Raw genomic sequence first — 22,415 nt, forward strand, 5'->3', positions numbered from 1 at the left:
TATTCAGTTCTGTTTCCTTGCGAATTGCGCAAATTCATTGTACTCGTTTTTCAAATGATGTTTACAACTGGAAGATTAGAGATCTTTCTTTTAAATGCAATACATTTTCTATCGGAGAGGCCTTTACTCTTTGCCTTTTTTGCCTATGTTTTCAGTTTAGAAAGTTGAAGTTCATTATTCCATTGGTTATACGTTTTAAATATTGTTTTGTAGGGTGCCCACTGGAAAGAGGGGCGCTAGGATGCGAAACGATTGGTCACTCTTTGATCTGATCTAGAGCTGGTAAGTATGGGGAGCAACGAGGGGGTGGGGGGAGTGCAGGACAGCTTGGCAGTGTTTGAAAGGACCAACAGCTAAGGAGATTAGCGGCTGTTGTAGAGTCATCTTCAAGTCTTGAAAAGAATGTCTGGAAGCCTGAATGTAGTGTGAGTGGAATGCATTGTCAATGCAGTAGAGTCCAGTCAGCCGTGCAGGAGAGGTGGATTTCGTCGGTCGAGTGTGGTAAGCAACATCAAGTGAGGATGAGCCAAATAGTGCTATGGTGAAGGGCAGCCATAGACTAAGAACAGTGCGAGACAGTGGACCGTCAAACATGCTTTTAGAAGATCTTAAAACCCTCACATAACTGTGTCTCTTGATACTTCAGTGAAATTTGGGATGAGGTCGTGGACGGAGACTTCTGAGACCCATCTTAACTGTTTGGCCACTGGCCCGATCTATTGTGGCCCCACATATTGATTGAACATTCAATCAACTTTTCTGATGAACTATATGTCATGAAATTCTTTTATAGATTGTATTTTATATTGTATAACCCATTGGTGCATGGTATAAGTGGATTGTTTGACGGATGCATGTGGATGAATGCTTTGACGATTGAATAGTATGAATTTTATCACTTAGATGTGTTCTTAACAAGTTTTTTCCTGCTATGTAAATTGCTGCTCGAAGTGCAAATTAAGTCATGATTTGTTTCATATATTTAAATTGTATCAGGTCTAAAAAAAAATCCCTGATACCAAATCTTTGAATTGTATCCTCTGGATGTCTTTCTGCGATTAATTGCTATATTAATACTCCTACCCAGAGTGTGGGGTCCTCTGTGTCTTTCAGAGAACACATCTCGATACTTTTGCCCATAAACCCCAGTCTCCGCCCCGCCCCTCCCCGCTATGGAATCCTGTTATTTAATACCTTTAACCAACTTCTTTGTACCAGATAAATGTATTGGGTCGTTTCAACATTCATTGTATTTTTGTAATTATATACTGACTTGGTCTACATGTTGGTTAAATATTTTCTGCTTTGCTCCTTTCTTCCACGGTGACGTGGATGGGGAACCTTGGTCCATTCCAATCTAGTGCACCAGTGCGAAAGTTTGCCCACTGATAAGCATTTTGCATTCCTCTATTCTTCCACCCAGTGCTCCAGATAGGATTTATTTTAGTGTTACAGTTCAATTGAACTTTTCACATCTTACAATTATCAAAATTCTTAAAATAAATCCATACAAAACAAATGCAGTTATTTACTTTAACTGAATTCACATTGTAAACTAATTATATGCACGCTTTTGCCTTAATATCACACAATACAACATCAATCATTCTCTAATTTGTTTCTAAATCAACTGTCGACTTCTTAAATATAAAATTCCTACTAGTCTAAAATTAATAATCTGTTCTGCTTGTGACAAAGGGTACTGTGAACTTTTAGTTTTCTGTACATTTTAACTTGCTCAACACTATATCCCAAACTCGACTCAAAGCAATATTTAGGCATGTGCCGGCTGGGTAGATATTTCTGTGGGGTCATAAAGTCCAAATTCAAAACTGCAAATGTACTCGGATGTTTTAACGTTACAATCTGTTCATGATTTGTTATCCAGTCCCACTGATGGGCTTTTTCACAAGTCCATTCTTTAACGTATTCTAATCTTGTTCCCATTCTGTTTTCTGAAGAACAAGAAAAACTCATCTTTTTGGAACTTTATTAGTGGACTAGATGTTTTTCCTGGTGTTATAATGAACATTGCGGGTCTTTCATTGCCTTCATATACAATAGTCCTCTTTTTAATTGTACCTGTGTTCTGAGAGAAACTAAGCCAAGTTCTAGACGTATAACCTCCCCAGCTCTACTATTTGGCAATCTCTATAGCTTCTGCCAAATGTTCCCCTCCATAACATCTAGCCATTCTTGATTCTGTTCATAACCTGCTTCAAGACAGTAGCGTATGGTGGCCGCCAGACTGTTTATAGGCTATGGTGATGCCTTTAGGCAATAGCCTGCTGTGGACATTGCAAATGTATGAATCATGGCCAGAAGAGAGGGCCCTTGCGTCTTTTTTTTATCTATCAAATCTTTATTTTTCTGGTCTATAGACACTAAGAATTCCAAATAAGTATATGAGCTGATGCATTAAATGGCTACGATTTTGAAGGCGGGAGTATTTTACTCCCCATTTTGTAAAGTTTGGAGAAAGATTATTTTTTTGCAAGTAAAAAAGTAATTCCCATTCCTAATGGGAGTATTTCATGAACTGGTAAAAATGTTCTAACTGTAAAACAGCTATACTTTTATAATGAATGTCTGTGCACCTAGTTATTCTTGCACATTAAAAGATACAGCTGAACATCTTCAGAACGGGTGTTAATTTAGATCTGTGGCACTCTGTATAAACCTATCCAATGAGCTGTGCGAGTGAAATGTGTTTTTGATCCTTTTGGTTAATGGTCATTTAAAAAATGTCCCTTGCAGTCCTTGGTGTAGTTCTCTGGTTCATCATTACATGGTTTAAATCGTCTTTAAATCGTCGATTTTAACTTTTTTCTCTTGATCTAGGAGAGGCTCCAAAATGTTTCTACCAGTCTAAGAGCAGCATTGGAGTTGATATTTTGGGGGGCCTTTGGTATGGCAGTATACCGATAACCCTGTCCCACGCCTGTGGCATCCAAGATTCTTCAAATACAATGGTTAACACACATTTTCTTTTTTGGCGGCTTTGGCTGTGCTTCAGGTTTTACTGTAATTAACACAATCACTAGACGTGGGTTCGTTTTGATAGGAGTGTGTGCACGTGTGCGATGGAGTGGAAGAGCAGCCTGCACAGAATGGTAAAAGTTACAAGGTGTATTTGAATTCCAAATGAACATTCTTTGGTTTACTTGTCCGACTTTTGCTGCCATACCAATGCCCCACATATAGTGTGACACTTTGGAACACTGATCCTGGAAAGCTGCAGCTTACACATTTCCAGTTGGTCCACGTATTCTGTTGGTACATCTTTTCTTAACTGCAAATCTATTACTTTTTCTGGAATGACTGTAAATTCTTCTCATTCATGGTGGATGGAATTGCTGATGAAATTCATTAAAGTGGGCACACGCACAGCAAGAAAATCCCCCTGTTACCTAGTGCCCAACATTGCAAGGACTTTGGTTACTTGGCTGACGGGTTGTCTGGGAGGAGAAGCTTCATTTGCGATGGTGTTGGTACATGTCACCAGAGTCAGCCACTCTTTCTTTAACAATTTCAGAGAGTGTATGCCTTGATGACTTTAAAGGCAGGTGGTGCTCATCCTATTGATGTTCCCTTGCTTAGCTCTGAATGCCCCTGTATTTTAGAACTTCCATCTTTTGCGGTCAGTGTGAGTAGAGTAAGGAAGTGAGTCCCTTCCCGCCACCCCAATGCCCCAATTGCCTCCTTGGGACAGCTTTCTATCAAAAATGAGCATTGCCAAGCACAACCATTTTGGCTTTAGATATGCAGTAGCTAGAGATTAGGTAAGCACTGCCATCAGATGTCCAGGACCTGGTATGTGTTGGGAGTGGATGTCTGTGCCTGGTGTGAGGCTAGGTGGGGCGCTGCGATGAGTTTGGGTGGGCAGCAGGAAAAGTGCTGGAGTGAGCTTTCAAATACTCGGATGTCCATGGATGGATAATTTGGGCGAATGCTTGGGGAAACTACGGTTGTTTGGTCCATTGGGCTGGCTTGCATAAGCAAGGGTGGGAAAGGGGGGGGGGTAGCCAGGGGGCTAAGATGTAATTGCATAATATAATTGTAAATATCATGCACCACGAATTGAACTAGTGGCAGCTAGTGAATTCTTTGAAGTGGCGGTGGTGTAAATATTGGGCATGGAATGGTGTAAGTGAGCCCACTTGTTTGAGGTTGGTTGAGTGGGCTTTCCTGCAAAGATCATTGTTGAATAATGGATTGGAGTCCTGATTTTTTTTTTTTTAATTAGCATCTGTTGGGCCTCGCAGACCTCAGACAATAGCGAGGGACACACACGAGTGTAATCATAACGTCTTCTTTATTTTAAGTACAGCACGGAAATGAACTTTTTCTTTTTCTCTCCCTCCTCCACTTTTCGTCACGAATCAAGTGGTTAGGCCCACATGACTCTGTCTCTCTCTTAAAGAGACATTGGCCCTGCAACAGCATCCTAAAAAACGAAAGTTTTCCAATTCCAGTTTGAGTTGAATCGACCATGGCCAGAATCCCCGACCTAAGGGCATGCTTCCAGCTCTAGCACTGCTCCTGGTGCTGCTCTCATTGTCTGAACGGTGGTGGTACATCGGCCCAGTTGGTGGCTTTGCAATTATAGGCACCGTCTGAGCACAGAGTGGCGTGTTTCTTTTCTTCTTTGTTTACCTCTAAACTAATATGAATGCTGTTCTTGGACTGTTTTAGATTTAAAACTTTAGCTGTGCAAAAGAAAACACGTTCTCTATTGAGTAAGCTCTGAAATAAGACACAATCCCTGCTTTGTAAAACATACCCAACCATTGGAAAGTATGATTGCAAAGCTGTGGTAAGCACTTGAAAATATGTTGCTCATAGCTGTGATGCGCATTGAATTAGTGAGTAGGTCCCCATTGAGGCTGCCCTAGTCACGTTAGCGAACGAAAAGAAAAAAATAAAGGACGCCCCTTCTAAGAAATTCCTATTAAGTGCAGTCATACTTGCAATCACTCCAGTGATTTCAAGTACGATGGCTGCATACATCTAAACGGGTACTTAGTTCAGGAAATTATGTTTAGATCAGGCCTATATTTGGTTTCCTACAGGAAATGTTCATTATGTTTATGGCATATTCGTGTAGCTTTGGATGCTTATCGTCTGAGTTAGTTCTTTACGAATTGTTTAGTCTCTTATTTTAAAGGGGCGAGTCTGTCACTTTTCAGTTTTCCCGTTTTCTTCACTTATTCGTTTCCTTTGACTCCGTGTATAACTAGTGTCTGAAATCCATTTACTTTGTTGTAAAATCATGTTTCAAAATTCTTGAAGTTTGTATGCATCTTTCTTGAAAATCAAAATTGGCTTCCTAGGTTTAGATTTTGTAAATAAAGGGATGGTGAAACGTCAGTTAATATTCTAGTAACTTGATTAATGGAATTAACGGACACTAAAGAGATTTCTTGTGAAAGATTTTTTTTTTAAATTCTTTTGATATATCTACAAACTCCTGCCCTTTTTAGTGCTAGCCCCTTTTTGTTTTCTGGTCACACTAGTCAGCAGTGTCTTCTCTGAGCGCATACAAAGCATTTCAAGGCCCTAGAGAGCACAGAGCTTTGTTATAGCTCTCGCTGTCCCACGGAAAGCACCGCTGGCTCCCATGGTATGATCAAGCCTTACCCCGTGGGATGCCAAGCAATTCACAACAGTGTCCTTTGAGCATATCGCCATCAATGACTCTACTATCAGCCAGCCACACTGGCTGCACGGTAGCAAGGCAGGATTTTGAGTGGTTGTGGCAGGTTTTACTGGATGTTTAAAGTGTGCACAATATAAATGTGCAAACAATGACTGAACTCTTGTCCATATTAACACAATAGCTGAAATGTTCTCGGCCAGTATCTCGCCTTAATTGTGTAAGGATGAAGGAGACCTTGCGCGTTGAAGGGCAGTTTGTTAGATGCTTCGCGATGGAGCAGCTCCCATTATGTTTGGCTGGGAAAGTCTTAGTTCTAAATTGGCCTCCATTTCCTGTAGCTAAAAACCTGCTGGTGGCGTGTCCCTTTATATCCGCCTCCCCTCACTCTGCATATTCATGGCAATTTTTTTGCTTTGCCAAGTTTTGTGACACAACATCTGTGTGCCAAAAACAAAATGGGTGATGGCTTGAGGGGCTCAGGTGAACGAGTTTCACTTTTCATCACTTAATCACGAGGCATTTAATTATACGAATACTGAACTGTAATTACATTTTTTAATAGTCTTATTTACTTGGTAGTGAAAGGGAGAGATCATGTGATGGCCTCTGTAAAAGCCTGTATAAGAAAATGAGATGCAATATTTACAAGAAACTTGATTTAAAAAAAAATGCAAGATTTTATGTGATTAAAGCTCAGCTGGCGAAAAGCGATCTCTTACGTTAAATGCCGAGTTCCTTTCGTCAGGCTAAATGGTAGCTGACCACTGTCTTTTCAACTGAGGGTAGGAATCGGAGCGCTGAAGACTTGGGTCCCTATCAGGCTGCATACAATGTGCTAATAAGAGCCAGTAGAAACAGCATTTGATGATGGATTTGACTGCTGATCTTCCAAATTTTTTAGATTATTGTAGTAGCCCTCAAAAATATTCCCCTAGTTGCAAAAACCCTTTTGACTGCAGCATGTTATCTTGAGGAGGAAAGCACCCATCGCTGGAATTCCATGAGCCAAATATTCTTCCTTATAAATATTTCTAGAAAGCCTTTGTCTAACTTAACACATGGTAAAATGTCTTGCTGGCCTGAGCACCAGCCCAGAGACCCGCAGGTCACAGGTTCCAATCCATGCAGGCCAATTGCTTGTACTTAAGTCACCTACCGCCATCCCAGCACCCTCTCTACAGCCCCATCACATAGTCGGCACCTTGATTCAAAATGTGATCGTGGGAGGAGAGGAGTTCGATAACTGCAGTGTGTTTGTGCAGATGATGCTTTGTTTGGAGCAAGTTGTAAGGAATGTGTTTGAAAAAAGTCACGAGAGAACAAATCGCAACCTAATAATATTGGTAAGGGTAGAAAAAATCTATCGGAAAAAAATCCAAAACGGCACTGAAATACAACTGACAATTGTAAATGCGTTTGGACTTCACAAGTCTTTTAATTGACAGGTTATCTAGAGAATGTCTTGATAACCTAGATAAAGCTCTACTGTGGCAATAACACCCAAGGTGGTGGGCCAATACCGGCCCAGGTAATGCCCCCGGGGCCTTAACGAAGCCTCGGGGACCTTACCGTGGATGGTATTGGCCCGCCAGCGAGGCTCTTATAGCCATTAGTACCCCAGCCCGTTAGAACGGGGTACTAAGGGCATTTTTTCCAGTTTGAAACGCTGCTGCAGTGAAATAAAATGGCCACCGGGAAAGGGAAAATGTAGTCAGTTTTCCCTTTCTATGGCAGCCACCGGGAGAAGACGCGCTGGGAACAGAAGTGTTTCTAGCGCGTTCGCTCCCAAGAAAAGAAGAAAAAAGAAGGGAAGTGGGGTTGGGAGGGAGATGAGGGGATAGTTTGCAGGGTAGGGGGTTTGAGGAAAAACAAAACATACCACAGTCCCCAGCGGGGACGAAGGCAGCCTCCAGCCATAGGGAGGCTCAGAGCGGGGATTGCCCCGTTTCGAGCCTCCTCATTGGCTAAGGGGCTGCCACGACCCTCTCGCCGGGAATAGAGTACCATGCACACGCGAGACGCACTAACGTACACAGGAATACCGTGTGGTATGGCTCAGAAAAGAGCCAATCCACACATAGTATTCCCGGTGTACAGCGCGCGCCGGGTACTAATGTGTATAACAATCCCCACCACCTCTCCATCCCTGTAGAATCTGGTGAAAAGTCATCAAATGACTACAATGAGCTTGTGGCAAGTGTTTTTCCTGGAGTGGAAAAAGATGCTCCCACTAACACACTTCCATCATAAAAGCAGGGGGACCCTTTGTAGGAGGGTGACTGCAAAGATGCAAAAGCCAAACGGATGCCTCCATTCAAAAGAGCAGGTAACTACACCATCATCAGCCATGCATGACATTCATAAACCCCTAATCAAAATAAAAAAAGACTAATTTACTGACCTAAAATTAGGGTGAATTTGCCAGGTTGGCATCTCGGAACGAAAAGGGGACCTGTTGGTAGAGACCGATTTTAAAAAGAAACATTGAAGTCATCAAAGTAAGCAGTAGTTACAGATCTTCAGACTGATCTTCTTCACCAACTGGCAGGTAGCAGAAATGACTGAAGAGAAGATGAAAGGAGCAAGATTTGCTGCAAGAAGAGCACAAGGAAGCTTCCAACAACGACCATTAAATAATCTGACAGGAAAAGACTGACACATGGACTAACACAGATGCCTTGCGATGCTCCTGTGCCTAATTTGCTTCCTCCTGTCCGTTTCAAGGAGTTTCCCTCCCTATTGATTCCAATCCTTAAAATGTTTGTAGACCTTAATATCGCTGATCACATTTCCCAGAATCATGAAGTGCAAGCATTGTTACGTTGACATAAAATTGAACAGAATGTTTTCTGTAAAACAATAGTGAGGGGAATCAGTTTTTAGACTGTAGAGGAGCAAGTGGATGCATTCTCTAGTCACAGCCCCCTCAACCCCCCCCCTATTGGAATGACAGATGAGGAGCCACAATTGGGAACCCATGCACCAGTTTATGCAACATGTCCATACTACGTCGATTGTATGAAAGACATTATGCACTCAGGCAGCCATTCAGAAGATACTGTCACGTGGAAACAGTGAGGGAAATCTAGCAGGAAGGATGTCCCTTGCTGTGTTGCCGGAATGCAGCCATGAATAAAAGGGTGCGTGACATGGAAGTATGTTAAACAAAATCTAATGACCACAAAAGAATGTCACCAAGAAGATATATGAATCTATGCTGAAACGATATGAAAATACTCAAGAATAATGATGTATCTGGAGTACTACGAAAAATATGTGCTGCATGATGCAGTACATATGAACACACAGAAAAATTAAGTGACCCACTGGTCAATAGCTGGAAATGCACTGAAACGCAAGGTAGAAAGAATACGTAGAAGCTTGCTTAAGAGAGGTATATATTCAACATTTAGGACAACTGTTAGAATAAGATGGACAGCGGTTTATGTAAATCAGTCCAGCTACCTCCAAATACGAGCCCAGGATCTTAACGGAAATAGATGATGAAGAAGCTGTTTTCCTTTGCAAAATAAAGGAGTACATTGGCTTGAAACGAAGGATGCTATTTCGAGAGATGAAGGAAAAGCAGAAAGGGAGTCTACGAGCAGACCCTGCACGAGGGCATATTTCTCACAGATTAGGAGGAAAGGGAACATTTACCGATGCCAAAATATTGGACAATTAAAAGGGCATGAAATTGATATGGGATAGTGAGCAAGTGTCCAAAGGCCAAGAGGAGCCACTGCACCCAGCATAATTTATTCAAATGGTACTAAAAGCATCGTCAATATGAACAATTTCAAGATCCTGTAATGCGTGAAAAAGAGCTCACAAACAAGGGCTATTTTTTTAAGCCCGAAGCTAAGATAATGTGCCTACACTCCTAGCAAGATCAACCTTCAAACAGAAGACGCTGGCATGAGGCCTACCATTGAGCTTGTGTAGACTAATTGGGCAAACAAGGGGACACTGACGTATCTCCAAGTACCTGGGTTTTGTGTCTATGTACGTGCTGCTAACAAGCCGAATGTCCAAGGTTGGAGTTGGGTTGCCAACCAATTAGAATAGCCTGCCATGCACTTTTGCATAGTATATTGCAAAGTATTATTCCGCTGCTACATTCTCTGCTATAACAAGTGCCTTGCACCACGTGTATAGAAATAGCTCAGGGTGTGTTTTACAGATAAGAGACCATCAATGAGGAAATAACATGCATATATTCTATAGGTAAACATATTCCCCTAATCCAATCCCACCCCTCGATAGGTTTTAGCAACTTGCCACGTAGGATGACATCATAGATGACTCATTCTAGCATTATATAACCTAAGTATGATCGAAAAGACATTGTGATCCTGCATGAATCGACTTGATTGTTTATTCGTCCTGCTTTACTACTTTGAGATTAAAGCAGTATTTTGCCATCTCCTTTATTACCAATAAAATAGCTCATACCAAATAACTGGACTTTTAAAGTTATTTGGTATGAGCTATTTTATTGGTTTTTCCATCTAGCACACGGATGCTTCAAGGTGCTAGAGTACTGGACGATGGAGAAAAACATCCTGAGCAAATACTGGATGTCTTCCAATGAGGCCTGGCAACAGGTCAAAGGTTACAATATCCTGCATGTGAGCCGCAAATATTGGAAGAGAATGAAACCGCAATCTGTGGAAATATTTGGACCTATCGGAGGCCTTTTTATTTTATTAACCATGCCTTTGGGCCAAACCCGAAGCTATAAAACAATGTTTTGCTAGAAATCAAGACCCTATAAATGGCAATTCAAATATGCATTTTTTGTTAAGAGATAGACGTCTGTACAATCCATGGTATAATCCCAATGCCAAAAGCATACTTGACTCATTTGTGAGCTCTAGAATGGATGTCTGTGGGATAGAATACTTATTAGTACCCGTGGCGGGGGCAGCCAATCGAGTACCCCAGATCGTGGGCTGAAACCTGTAATCTCAGCCCACGTTCCCCGGAACCCACATGCTGCCTCCCCGCTGCAGGCCGCAAATCTCCACCCCTCCGCCCACCCGGATCCTCCTTTTATTTTGTTGTTGTAAAATATCTCCTAACCCCCCTTGCCATTCCCACTTACCTGATTGTGGAGTCCCACCCAACAGCAGCTTCCCTTTTCCATCCACCATGGTCATAGAAGAGGGGCTCTGTACAGAGCCCACCTTCTATAACCATGGCAGCCATTTTAAAGTATTTTAATTTAACGGGTTGCACGTGCTGTCCCGTTGAAAACCATAAATGTTTTAGCACCCTGTGTTACAGCTTTGCTAATCCGGGGTGATAGTAGCATTAAGCCCAAGTTCTAAGGGCTGGAACAAGGGGTGGTGGGGTGAGGGAGAGCTAATGGCCCGGTGCCAACCTTTTGCTGACCAGAGAATCCAGAAAAAGGAGAAACTGCTGAATCTGGCCTGAACTAAATGCTCAAAATCACCTTCACTTAGTTGCACTTTACCAGCTTCTTGCTTTGTGCTGCTTTGTATTGCTCTGGCTTACCCTAGTCAGCTTTGTGTCTCTGCCATTACATATCACACAGTTCTTGCCAGTCTTTGGCGTTGCCACACAGTTATTGCACTCTTACACTTGTGCCCTTTTATTTCATACACTTTCACATGGGCACTTGGGCTGTTTTGCTGTTCGGCTTGCCCATAAGGTTCTATTCCATTCCATGTTCAAAATGTTTAGTTTTCAGATTTCACTTAAGTGTTCAATAGCATCTCATGTTGCTTAATGTAAAGTGTCCATTCAGTTGAGCATTCAATATGTATGCATTTATTTGTATTGATTCATTATGAACCTTTACAAAACATATATAAGACATATTTAAATGATTAGATGTTTATATGTTTCATATTTCATTATCTTAGGTTTCATAGATGCCTCACCACTTATATCATGACATGTCACACTAAAAACCGTGGTCACAAAAGCACATTTTCATTGTGGATCTACAACCAGTTATTTGACTTCTAATAATCCATACTACGAGTTAAAAGCTATTTAAAAAAACCCTTAAACATCAATAATTGATATGCAAGTTCATTTCATTTGGCATTGTCCATTAATATTAGATAACAGGTATGATACTACAGGTCATTTCCTCAATTCTGGGTGCTCGCATTGTTCAAATGCTTTGATATATGACCCCAAAATCCTATATAGTGCTATGTGGACAGATTGGAGGTTAGAATTGAAACAAAAGTTACAATATTCGTTGCTTCTTATGGCATCATAACTGGCCACAAACCAACGCAAGGTAGTCATATAAACTGTTCCCATCTTGGGACCTAATGTTAGGACATGTTTTGGGGATTCGATGTTCAACTTCCGCTTACAAACATGACACATTCTTTGTTCAAGAGGGACGTTAGTGTGGCTACCAGTAATGCAAACACCGGAATTTGGTTTACTCGCAGTTTCATCATAAATTTATGGACAGCCGGACATGGACATTTCAAAAGGTATTGTTCTGTTTTGAGGTAATGGTGGCTAATATTCGGTATATAATTATGTAGTGTCTGGAGATGCAAATAATTGTTAGTCCAGTCACACTGTACAAGTTTGTTTAAACATAGCCTTCAATACTGCATACTTTGTACCGTGTGTATAATCAGGGACCCAGTTCATATCCATAAAACATTCATCATTCTATTTTAGAAAGTTGTTGAAAGATTTCAGATCAGGATTTATACCCATAAAATGTAGCAGTGGGCATAGGGGGGGGAAACCGCAGGATTTAATGTGGAGGGAACCTCTGTGTTGGTACCCGAATCTTAAGAGAAACCAGTCATAGTTTGAGGCAATTGGGGTGGTTGGGGACAGTTGTAACAGCTTCCCCCAAAAGATTCCTTCAACAACATTAAGTCATGTAAGATCTTTCATGGCTAAAGCTTCAAGACCATATAATATGGCAGGTGTAAAACTTTGCTTATACAGATTGAGGATATCTTCAGTCGAATATCCCACAATCTGGTTTGCACATTTGCCAATATAACCAGTCAACTGCCTTGCATTCCTTTTCTTACCCTCTACAATAGATTTATATCTTCCATCAGCTCAACTCCTAAATAGGGGTCTATCCACATACTCGACTCAATCTGAAAGTTTACTCTAGCAGGCTTACTTCCAGATACTAACATGATTTTGGTTTTATGTATGTTGATCACTAGATCATACTGTTTTGCAAACTCTGAGGGTCTTATTTATTTTTGGCTCCCCTTATTGTGCGGTCCAGCAGAACAAGATCGTCGGCATAAAGCAGGCTTGCAATGTGTCTGGAGCCACGCTTAACTGCACATCCATCAACAGCCAGCAACTTTGCTGGAAGGTCAGTTATAGATTGAACAGAGGGGCAGCCAGGGTACAACGTGGTCCAACCCCTCTGTTCACATCCACAGGAGCTGTCACTGTACTGGAGTTGTCTAGTCGCACTCGAACACCGTTACCAGAATATAGATGTATGATGATAGATAATAACCATTCTGGACAGCCCCATGAACGCAACTTCGTCCATAAATGGACCCTATTGACCGAGTCGAATGCAGCACTAAAGTCCACCCAAATTATGTACAAAGCAGGATTTCCTTTTTTGAGAAGCTTTGCGGATCAATGCCTCTAATAACCTAATGTTATGAGAAGTCGCAGAGACACGACGGAAACCAGTTTGGGTGTAGTGTAAAATGTTTTCTCCCACCAATGACTGGAGGGCTTTGGTACAACGGTGAAAAGTTTACCTGCGACATCCATCAAGGACAACAGTCTATAATTCGCAGCGCATAATCTATCGCCTTTTTTATATATAGGCAAGAGGATGGTCGTCTTTCATGTAGTGGGACATTTTTTTTCTGAACACACCTTTCCATATAGGATATGCAACACTTTTGCCCATGCCTCTGAATCGGACTTAAGGACAGCGTTGGACAACCCATTTGGTACAGGTGCTTATGAACTTTTCGAATTTACAATCGCTGTGTGGACTTCAATGACATTAGGGGCTAATAACCAACTCCCCTTATAAGCATTTTCGTTGGTTGCCTCTTCTATAGACACAAAATATGATAGAATATATTCTTACCACCTACACTCTGGTATTGGGTTCACCATTTGGCATCGGTAGTCACCCTTAGCTCTGGCCAGAATTTGCCAAATGGATCTGATATTCCCACTACAAAGGGAGGAGAACATTGATTGCCACTGCCCATTAAGGACCAAATGTCTTCTCCCACTTAACCAACTCCTGTACTTTTTTTAAAATTTTTATTTTCTTTTAATATGCGCCCAATTCTTGCTTCTTGAAGCCATTTGCAATCTACTTCTATTCGTGCTCTCCTAATTTGGTGCCAGCATTAAGTGCTTTGCATCGCATACTTCAATGTCAAAGGCTTTTTTATGTTTACCATAACGAATTGCAATTTGATGGCAACCTACTTTCCCTGTTTAATGGGCAAGTGTCTCCAGCTGACCATTAATGTATTCAGCATTGCATCCTCCCACAAAAAAGGCTTTGTCTAGAGTGAGAGCATTGATGTATGGTGTGACCTTGCTAAGATTTTTAGGTGTCCAGCATATCTTGGGGCCCCCATGGTTCAATGTTTTGTTTTTTCTTAATTTGAATCTTCCATTCAGTTCGGCATTCAGTAAGCATTTGTTTTGCTCAATTTGAAGTTTCCATTTAGTTCAACATTCAATATGCTTTAGTCTCAATTAGTTTTGCGGACCGGTACTTAATTTCGGTTGATAGGAGCACCTTGGTGCTCTAGTGCCCTCCCCGACACTCACCCGCTCAGGCATCCCATTTCAGCGGCTCCAGCTACTTCCTCTACACTTCTGGAGTCGGGAAGTCCACCGCTACGCGTCCAGCTCATCTGCCGGATGTTCCTTCTAACACGCCGGCAACCGGAATAACTCTTCACCGATGCGGACAGTGTACTTTCTTCTCCGGGCTTCCTCGCAGCTCCTTCTGCCTGCCCTCTATTACGGAGGGCCCCAGACCTGCTGCATTTACATGGGCCCCCTTGCTTTGGGTCCTGCAAGTCCTCTGATATATGCCGGCTTGATGGCTCCTTCTCCGGTCCTACCATGGTTGTCTCCTCCACACAAGCGTCCCCTGTTGGACTCTTCCTTAACATGCCTCCCTTTTCCTCCCTTTGGTTTTCTGTCTCTCATTTTATACACATGCAACCAGTTAACCAGATTAATTGGTTGCATGTGTGCAGGCGTGCTCTCTCAATTGGGTCTGCCTGACTTTGATTAAGGGGACATACCTGACTCTTGCATGCATCTTCTTCGTCCCAGTACTAGAGTGGTGAAATGGTTAGTGTTCACTACTCTTAGTCGCCTCTTCCCCATCCCAGTACTGTCAAGTGTAATGTGGGGAAATTAGGGGAACAGCTTTATGCTAACATATAGAGGTTGGGGGAGGGTTAGGTTGGTCTTCAAAAGACAAAAAGGGTGATACCATGTCTTGATTGTGTGTGCCCCACTCCCAATCCCCAAAGGTCATGTGACCAGGTGATCCTACCTCGCTTCTCTACCCCCAGGGTCAGGATCCAAGAGCAATGGCCTTTCCCTGGCCATCTGAGCAGAGGATCCAAGGGGAAAAGGCGTGAGAATACCCTTGGGTTTCTCACACAAGCTAACCAGGGTCTTCAATGACACAAAGATCTAAATACCTCCACCTCATGGCATTGTCTAACTTTGCTTTGACACATTGCTAGATCCAGTAGGCAAAGCTCCTATCTCAGCTCCATTCTCTGGATGGTTACATCTTTTCAATATTGGAGATTTTCCCTTCCCAGATGAAATCTTTGAATAGTTTTTCAATAATAAAGAGTAACTGTTGGAGCACCACAAGTATATCAGGAAACCGACTTTTAGGTAGAACAAACGTCTTACAAGTATTTAGTTTCCGCCGAAGAGACCAGCATTCTCAGTCCTCCTGTATTTTCTCAAATTGTTTTTAAACCCTATTCATAATACCTTCTGGGGGCTTTATGTTGATTACTTTAGTGGCCGGTCCTTGACCTCTATCTTTTGTTCCAGACTTTGATATCGGGATGGATGCTTTTTCCTCCCAGGTTACTTTATATCATGAGATGTCAGAATTTGAGTGTAATTGAATATTGTTGACATGCTGACCCAAGGCCGTCGGCAGGAAGTAATCTGCAAATTGGTCTTGAACTCCACAAAACCCCCTCCATCCCATTGTGGTTGGTCTTACATGGTCACCATCGGTTCAATGCCAAGTTGAAAAGTAGGGGGTAAGTGGGAAGCTCTGTTTTGTTCTTTCAACAACTGGAAAGAGCACAGAAAGGGGTAGGTTCTCAACAGGACAGAATCAGACCAGGATATTATAGACACTTGCACATTGACCAACCAAACAGGAAGAGGCATGTCTTTGTACTCTGCGCACTGTAGTTTGGTGAGAATGGACATTTCTTTGTTATTCCAGAATCCAGGAGAGCAGTCTGTTACAATTGTTAATTGTTGTCACATCGGAACAATCACAGGTTACTCTCCTTGTACTTGTATTTATTGTACACCCACTAACCATAGCTGAAGGAAGAACGTGTATGCACTTCAAGAAACCTTAGCTAGTCAAAAACACTAAAAAGATATCAAAGAATCATTAAGCACTAACTGGGTTTAGTTTCTAAACTATGTATTTTCATCTCTGTACTTAGTTTAGAGACCAATCGCATGTTAGTGCCTAAAAATGCTTTGTTTTTTAGTGGAGTTAAAGGCCTTTCACAGGGGGAAATGCTTCTTGATAACTGTGCCTAAAAACACATTTTTAAAGGAACTTTATGGACTTGAGTAGATTTAGGTCTGCACTAGACAAAGGTGATAAGTAATATTGAAACATTAAATTGAGAGTATAAAGTACTCCCAACAAAAATCATGCTGCTAAATGTTCGGACTATAACGGTGTTAACTCTTATATGCTTTTATTTATTTTGAAAAGGATCTCCAATTACCCAGGATTCAAATAGGCTAGTGCAAAAGAATTGTATGACATTACCACCACAAAGCGGAAAGCTGCTGGCAGCAATTGGACCATGAAATAAGGTTGAAATATTTGTAATACACTATTTGCAATATCCATTGGTTTAAACATCTAAGTTTGGATAGATTGCCGGGAGACATTAAAATGAGGTCTCCCCTGAATTAACCCCACCTCTACAGGAAATATACAAGAGCTTGATGACTAAACGCTTTTTGAATCTATCCTCCAAAATTACGCTAACACCAAAAGCAGGAGAAGACCTCAATTGTGCAACAATGTTTTATCCCAGACTTCATTGTTCAAAGACAGATGGTGCTGAAAGATCACTTCAGATTGAATTATTGAGGATTACTACAGGATCTCTTGGTATTGCAAAAAGAGGAGGGATCAAATATTTTGGTGGGGGAATTACACAAAGAAAGCTTTCCGTACCATACATTTGTAGTTATAATTCCCATCTATTCTTAAAATGGGTTGTATGAAGGCATTCAATGAAGGTTTTCACACTTTATTTTGGCTACAGAGCCCGCCTAGACATCAGCATCCTGATTTATTAAATTAAATGGTATAAAATAAATATTCACCTAAGTTACAGCGCAAAATGAAATTGCTGCAATCTCGTTCAATCCGAAAATGGATTGCTCCAACCCCACTACTCCTCCAAACTATTACATTATTCTAGTCCAGTGGTCTTTTAATTTAGAACTGTGGCAACAGCCTGTCACTATGCTTTCACCAACACCACATATTCCCCCAAATTTGTGTCACAAGTAATATTTGCCTAGATGTGTTGATTTAAAAAAAAAAAAAAAAAACACGAACCTATAGCTGCAAAGCTGCTTTTCTAGCTAGAGCGGCACAATCATTGTTTAGAAGAGAACATAAAATACATTGTTTCAACAACCCCCCTCCCCCAACCGCTCCCTCAAATTGTCTACTTGCATGCAGAATATTTTCTGTATTTTCTCTTTATTTCCATTCCATTACATGCAAGTATTTTTCTGTCATTCAATATTCTGGGCCTCTGAGTCTTTATTTTCTGTCCCGGCCTTCACAAGTGTATTCTAAAACTGTGTTCAAACATGTTACTTATTATGTTAATCAGTTTATTCGCCATATCCTTCATAGATACTCTGCTCATGATTTGCACAATTTCTTCAGCTGTTTTTCTTTTCTGCTATGAATGTTATTTCTTTTTTGATTGAATAGCTTTATTAATTAAAAGTCCTTATGGAATACAAATCTAAAGAAAAACGTAATACTGCCTACCAACAATGTAAGCAGCCTTTCGGTATGTAAACGTGTACATGTGAGGAATTATCTCTCAACAACAAAGCCAGGATAAGAAGGCAATTATTACTGTAATAAGCGACTGCTCGCATTTACCTATGAGCTGGCTTAAACATCAGGGTGATTTGACAATAATTATTTGCGGTGCAGGGAGTCACTAATTGTTCAATGTTCTGTTTTAAAGGCGCTTTTCTCATGATCAAATGTCAATTGCAAAATTGCAAAATGTATAGTTAACCTCTTAAGTGCCATTGAGGTTCCCGCCCAGTGCCAATGGTTTTTTTTTTTTTTTAAATCGCGGTATTCACCGCCCAAACCCACCAGCATTTCCCCCCTCATTAACCCCTTAAGTGCCACCGACGAGCCGGCTCGTTAGTGGCAACCTGGAGCGGTTTTTACCGACGAGCCGGCTCGTCGCTGGCATTTAAAGGGTTAATGTAACATTTTCAATTTCAAGTGCAGGGGTGGAAGTTCACCAGCGCCAAGTGAGGGCACTCAGCCCTCAGGGCCCACAGCTGCAGTATCCCCAGATGTGGTCTGGTTCTCTTGCGAAGCTTGTCCTCAGGGTCTTTTACTTTCTGTATAACTGGCAATCCGAGGAGATTTGCACCATGCTGCATTTCTACTAAAAGCTTTACTGGAGGAGCTGCCATCATTTTTGTTTTGATAAAGCTCGATTTTCCTTTGATCCTATTCTTCACCCAATTGTCTTTGCGCTGTAGATCGTATTGACCTGGGCATAACATGGCACGGACCACAGTTTGTGTTTAGTTTGTTAACTAACCTGTGGAAATAGAAGTTATTTCTGTTTCTTTACTTCTCCATGTATGGCCCCATATTTCGCATTGTCCACACAGAGTAGGACCTATAGGTTGTTGTGAACCCCACAGCGTAGTGATTTTCTCTGTGTAGGTCTGCTCTGTATGCCATTCATCAGAACTAGGTCTTATATTTTGTTGCTTAGCTTGTAAGCACACATCAGGGAAACTGATGTTCTCCTCTGAACAGTATCACGTTTTTCATAATTATATTCTTGACGCTTACTGACAGGTTTGTAAAGGGACTCCTATTCACAATATGTTCTCCTGTTTTAAGTATTGGCTACTTCAAAGACCCCAGCCGTAGAGATGAAGACGGGAAGGCATCCAGGATGGAGGAGGGCTCTGTCCCCTAACAATCCCAGGGGCGGGGGGAGGAGTAGGGTTGATTGATGTCAAACCACGGTTATATTGTTGGCTGCACTGAACCCAGGACCCTAGTCACTGGACGTGAAGGATCCCTGAAGGTGCGAGCCAAGCTCCCTGAAGTGGGATACTCGCCTTGTCCCTGTAAACCCCAGACTGGGTCTCCCGGCATCCACATGCCCAAGGAAGCGGCCCCTGGATCTCCCTGTATTTCCAAATTGCCTCGACTACGCTTACGGGACCTTCCGCTCCATCCAAGCTTCAGTAAGCAAACCACTGTAGTCATTCTTGAATTTGATGCTCAAATGGCCCCACATCCCTGAGTTGGCTCACTGCCAAAGCTGTCATGTTCACATCCGAGACCCCCAAGCTGCGTTGAGCTTTGAACTGGTGCTGCTGCATTTCCATGATGCTGTTTTGAGCCAGGTGTGCCCAATTGTTGCTGAAGCAAAGTCTCAGTTCTCCCTCAGATTGATTTCAATCACTACTGTCGTGACACCACCTGTCATTCTGCACGTCCTCGACCCCAAGCTGACGCAGCTGCCAAACAATTCTGCATTGTTGTAACCCGTCACCGCTGCTCCCAAACTCCTCCCGACCGGTGCCAAAAGCACCCTGACTGCTGTTTTGATGCCAAAAACGTGATGAGGCCCTGTACACTTCTGGGGACCATAGTGACTTTTGAACCGTTCAAGCCGTCTATCTTTTCTTTAAAGACAAACCTTTTAAATCATGGACTTGTGCCTTCTTGTGCCGAACACCCATGCTCACCTAACCAGAGGGTCCTTTTATACCAAGGTCTACATGTTGTGTTCTTTTACATGGGTGGTATTCCCTGGTGTTTACTGATTAGTTGTTGGCAACTCTATTTATAGAACTTGAGTGGACATCATTTTATTTCGGAGTCTTTGTACTATTGCTATTTGGGTTGCTTTTGATATCAGCTCACTCCGTTCCTGAAGGTATAGCCTACCTTCCGCCCATTTTACCAAAAGAGGCAGAGGCGGTGTACATTTCGGGCTGTCTGGTTTACATTTTTGATTGGGATCACTTCTGGTTTAGTAGTGTGGGGCTAAGTAGCCGGTTTAGCCACTAATCTTCCTTGTGCTCCTGCAGGGCAGTAGTCATTTCGTCACAGGTGCTAACCGTGAAACACTGTTGGTGGGCTTCGGTTAAGGCCTGAGCAAAGCAAGGCCAATTTCCTCAGGCTGAATGGCTGTTACCGGTTGCATTGTGTTGCGTTCTGTGCTTCTCAGGACACAGGACTCAATGAGGACAGGAGCAAGAAGCAGGTACGTGTCGGCTTCTTTATTGCCAGTATATGTACTGCACAGGGTACTGCTGAGATGTGATCCTCAGACACGGGTGTTATAATGTAGATGTTATAATTACAATGTTACTCATGTGTATAGTTCCAACCAAGAGTGTTCTATCCGTGTGGTTCTGGAACTTGGGATCGGAGCCACACGGGAAGAAGACGGCCGTTGTATGGGGTTAGCTGTGGGGGACTTCCTTGATGAATAAACCTACATTAATCCTATACCAATCGTGTGGACATTCATCTACATAATAATGTAACAACGGGCACCCACCACCTAGGCTGGCTGCCAGGATCTCTTCCCCACCAACAGTAACTCCTAACGGACACCCGGGAACTCGAGCACTCCCCGCACCAAAGTTCCACATGTGACGTCATCATGAAGTAGAGCTCACGCCCCACCATACAAAGATCTAGCTGACCTCCACACATTGGCTGCTGGCCACCTGTTTGTCACGTAATTAAAAGCCCCTTCCTTTCATCCTAGAAAAGGACTTTACATGCAGCATGTTCTTTTTCCAACACGTATACTTCGTAGATCGTATACAGCTGAAAGGACGTTATCCTGATGTATGTTGCATTAGGTTAATCAGTAGGCATTGCACACCCAGCCATGGGGTAGGCCATGATTGCAACAGTTACATGTTCGACTCAGCAGTATTCCAAGTGCACCACCTTAGTGGCATAACCTTTCCAACCTCGCATTAATTGCGGAAGGTTCTGACTTTTAATTATGCTTCTGTTTACTTTGGGGGTGGGGGGGGGATCCCGATGGTATGCCTGAGGTTTTGCTGAGGGCACTTTAAATGCAACTGGAACGTTTTCTCAAGGCTTGGTGAATGAATCCCACGTCATCGCCAGGGTGTTTGATGCGCGAACAGTAAAGGCTACTCGCCGGTCTTGTGACACAGGCTCCATTGCCATGGAGATTTCAGTGGGAATGTTCTGATCATGTGGCATTCCGCCCACTCGTGAAGAAGTACGCAGCTTTGAGAGGCGCGCGCGTTTTGCTCCCGGCAGGTTTAGCATGAGAACGTGCAGTGGCTGCTCTTGTCTAATGAGGCTCTTCCTGCAATGAAAGATCTTCCAGTTAATTTCGGTTCATGGACTTTGACAGTTTACTTCTGATCACCAAACTCTTCTGGTAAGGGTCCAACCAACACACTGTGTATTAATGCACAACGATGCTATCCTGTATCTTGTGGTTTCAGAAAGTCACACAGCCAATTGAAGTTAAACGCACAGTGGGTGTGTGGGGGTTATGTTTTTACAGAGATTGTGTAGCAAGTTCAGAGACTAACCTTCTTCGCAATATATATCATTATTGCTGCACCCAGCAGAAGAACATTTCTGAATTGTTTGTTGAATGTCTGTACTTCGGTATTGTCATGCATGCAGCCTAATCTCCATGAACGCGCTCTTCTGCTCCTTTGTCAGTTAAGTGAAGCATACTTTTCTTTGGCTCCTGCTTATTGGGCTTTCGCAACATCACTTTTGGTAGCCAGGGTCTCCCCTCCAACTACTACCCCTGCTGCTTGGGAATTCCTTCCCTACTGTAGTGTTTCAGATGGTCTGTTTCCTCCTTCTGCCACCTTTTACATGGTTTTCCTTATCTTCACCACATGCTTAATTTCCGGTGGCATCAGTGTCCTCCAGCTGGCATAGGTAAAGGGTGTGTATTCTCCGAAGTCTTCACAGCATCTGCATGCCCCACTGCGATTTATATATCAGACGGTACCTATCTTCATGTGCAGTCCTCCTTTCTTCTCATGAGCAGTTTTGTATCCAGGCAAGCTTGCCTGACTCATTAATGAGCACTCGGAGTACATCTTTTGTTCAAGTGGCAATCTAGGGGAGCAGGCAAGTTGCCTGTTATGTATGTGTGTTCCAGAGCTCACTTGAATGGGGGTTCTGGAACCTGTGGGGATAGACGTT

At 42.4% G+C, this 22,415-nt stretch overlaps 1 protein-coding gene across 4 annotated transcripts in view; it reads left to right on the forward strand.

Annotated features, from left to right (window-relative positions):
• CDC42SE2 (CDC42 small effector 2) overlaps positions 1-22,415 on the forward strand; it is a 559,740-nt gene that overhangs the window by 244,938 nt on the left and 292,387 nt on the right. For 2 of the 4 annotated variants that reach the window (XM_069625633.1, XM_069625634.1), the window contains exon 3: positions 214-282. The exons of the other annotated variants lie outside the window; for them this stretch is intronic. The gene's annotated coding sequence lies outside the window, so the exon portion shown is untranslated. The remainder of the gene's footprint in view (positions 1-213; positions 283-22,415) is intronic. 4 annotated transcript variants of the gene reach the window in all.

This window comes from Ambystoma mexicanum, chromosome 6p (assembly GCF_040938575.1).
Source record: "Ambystoma mexicanum isolate Mex_15411 chromosome 6p, UKY_AmexF1_1, whole genome shotgun sequence".
Classification (NCBI taxonomy): Eukaryota; Metazoa; Chordata; class Amphibia; order Caudata; family Ambystomatidae; genus Ambystoma; species Ambystoma mexicanum.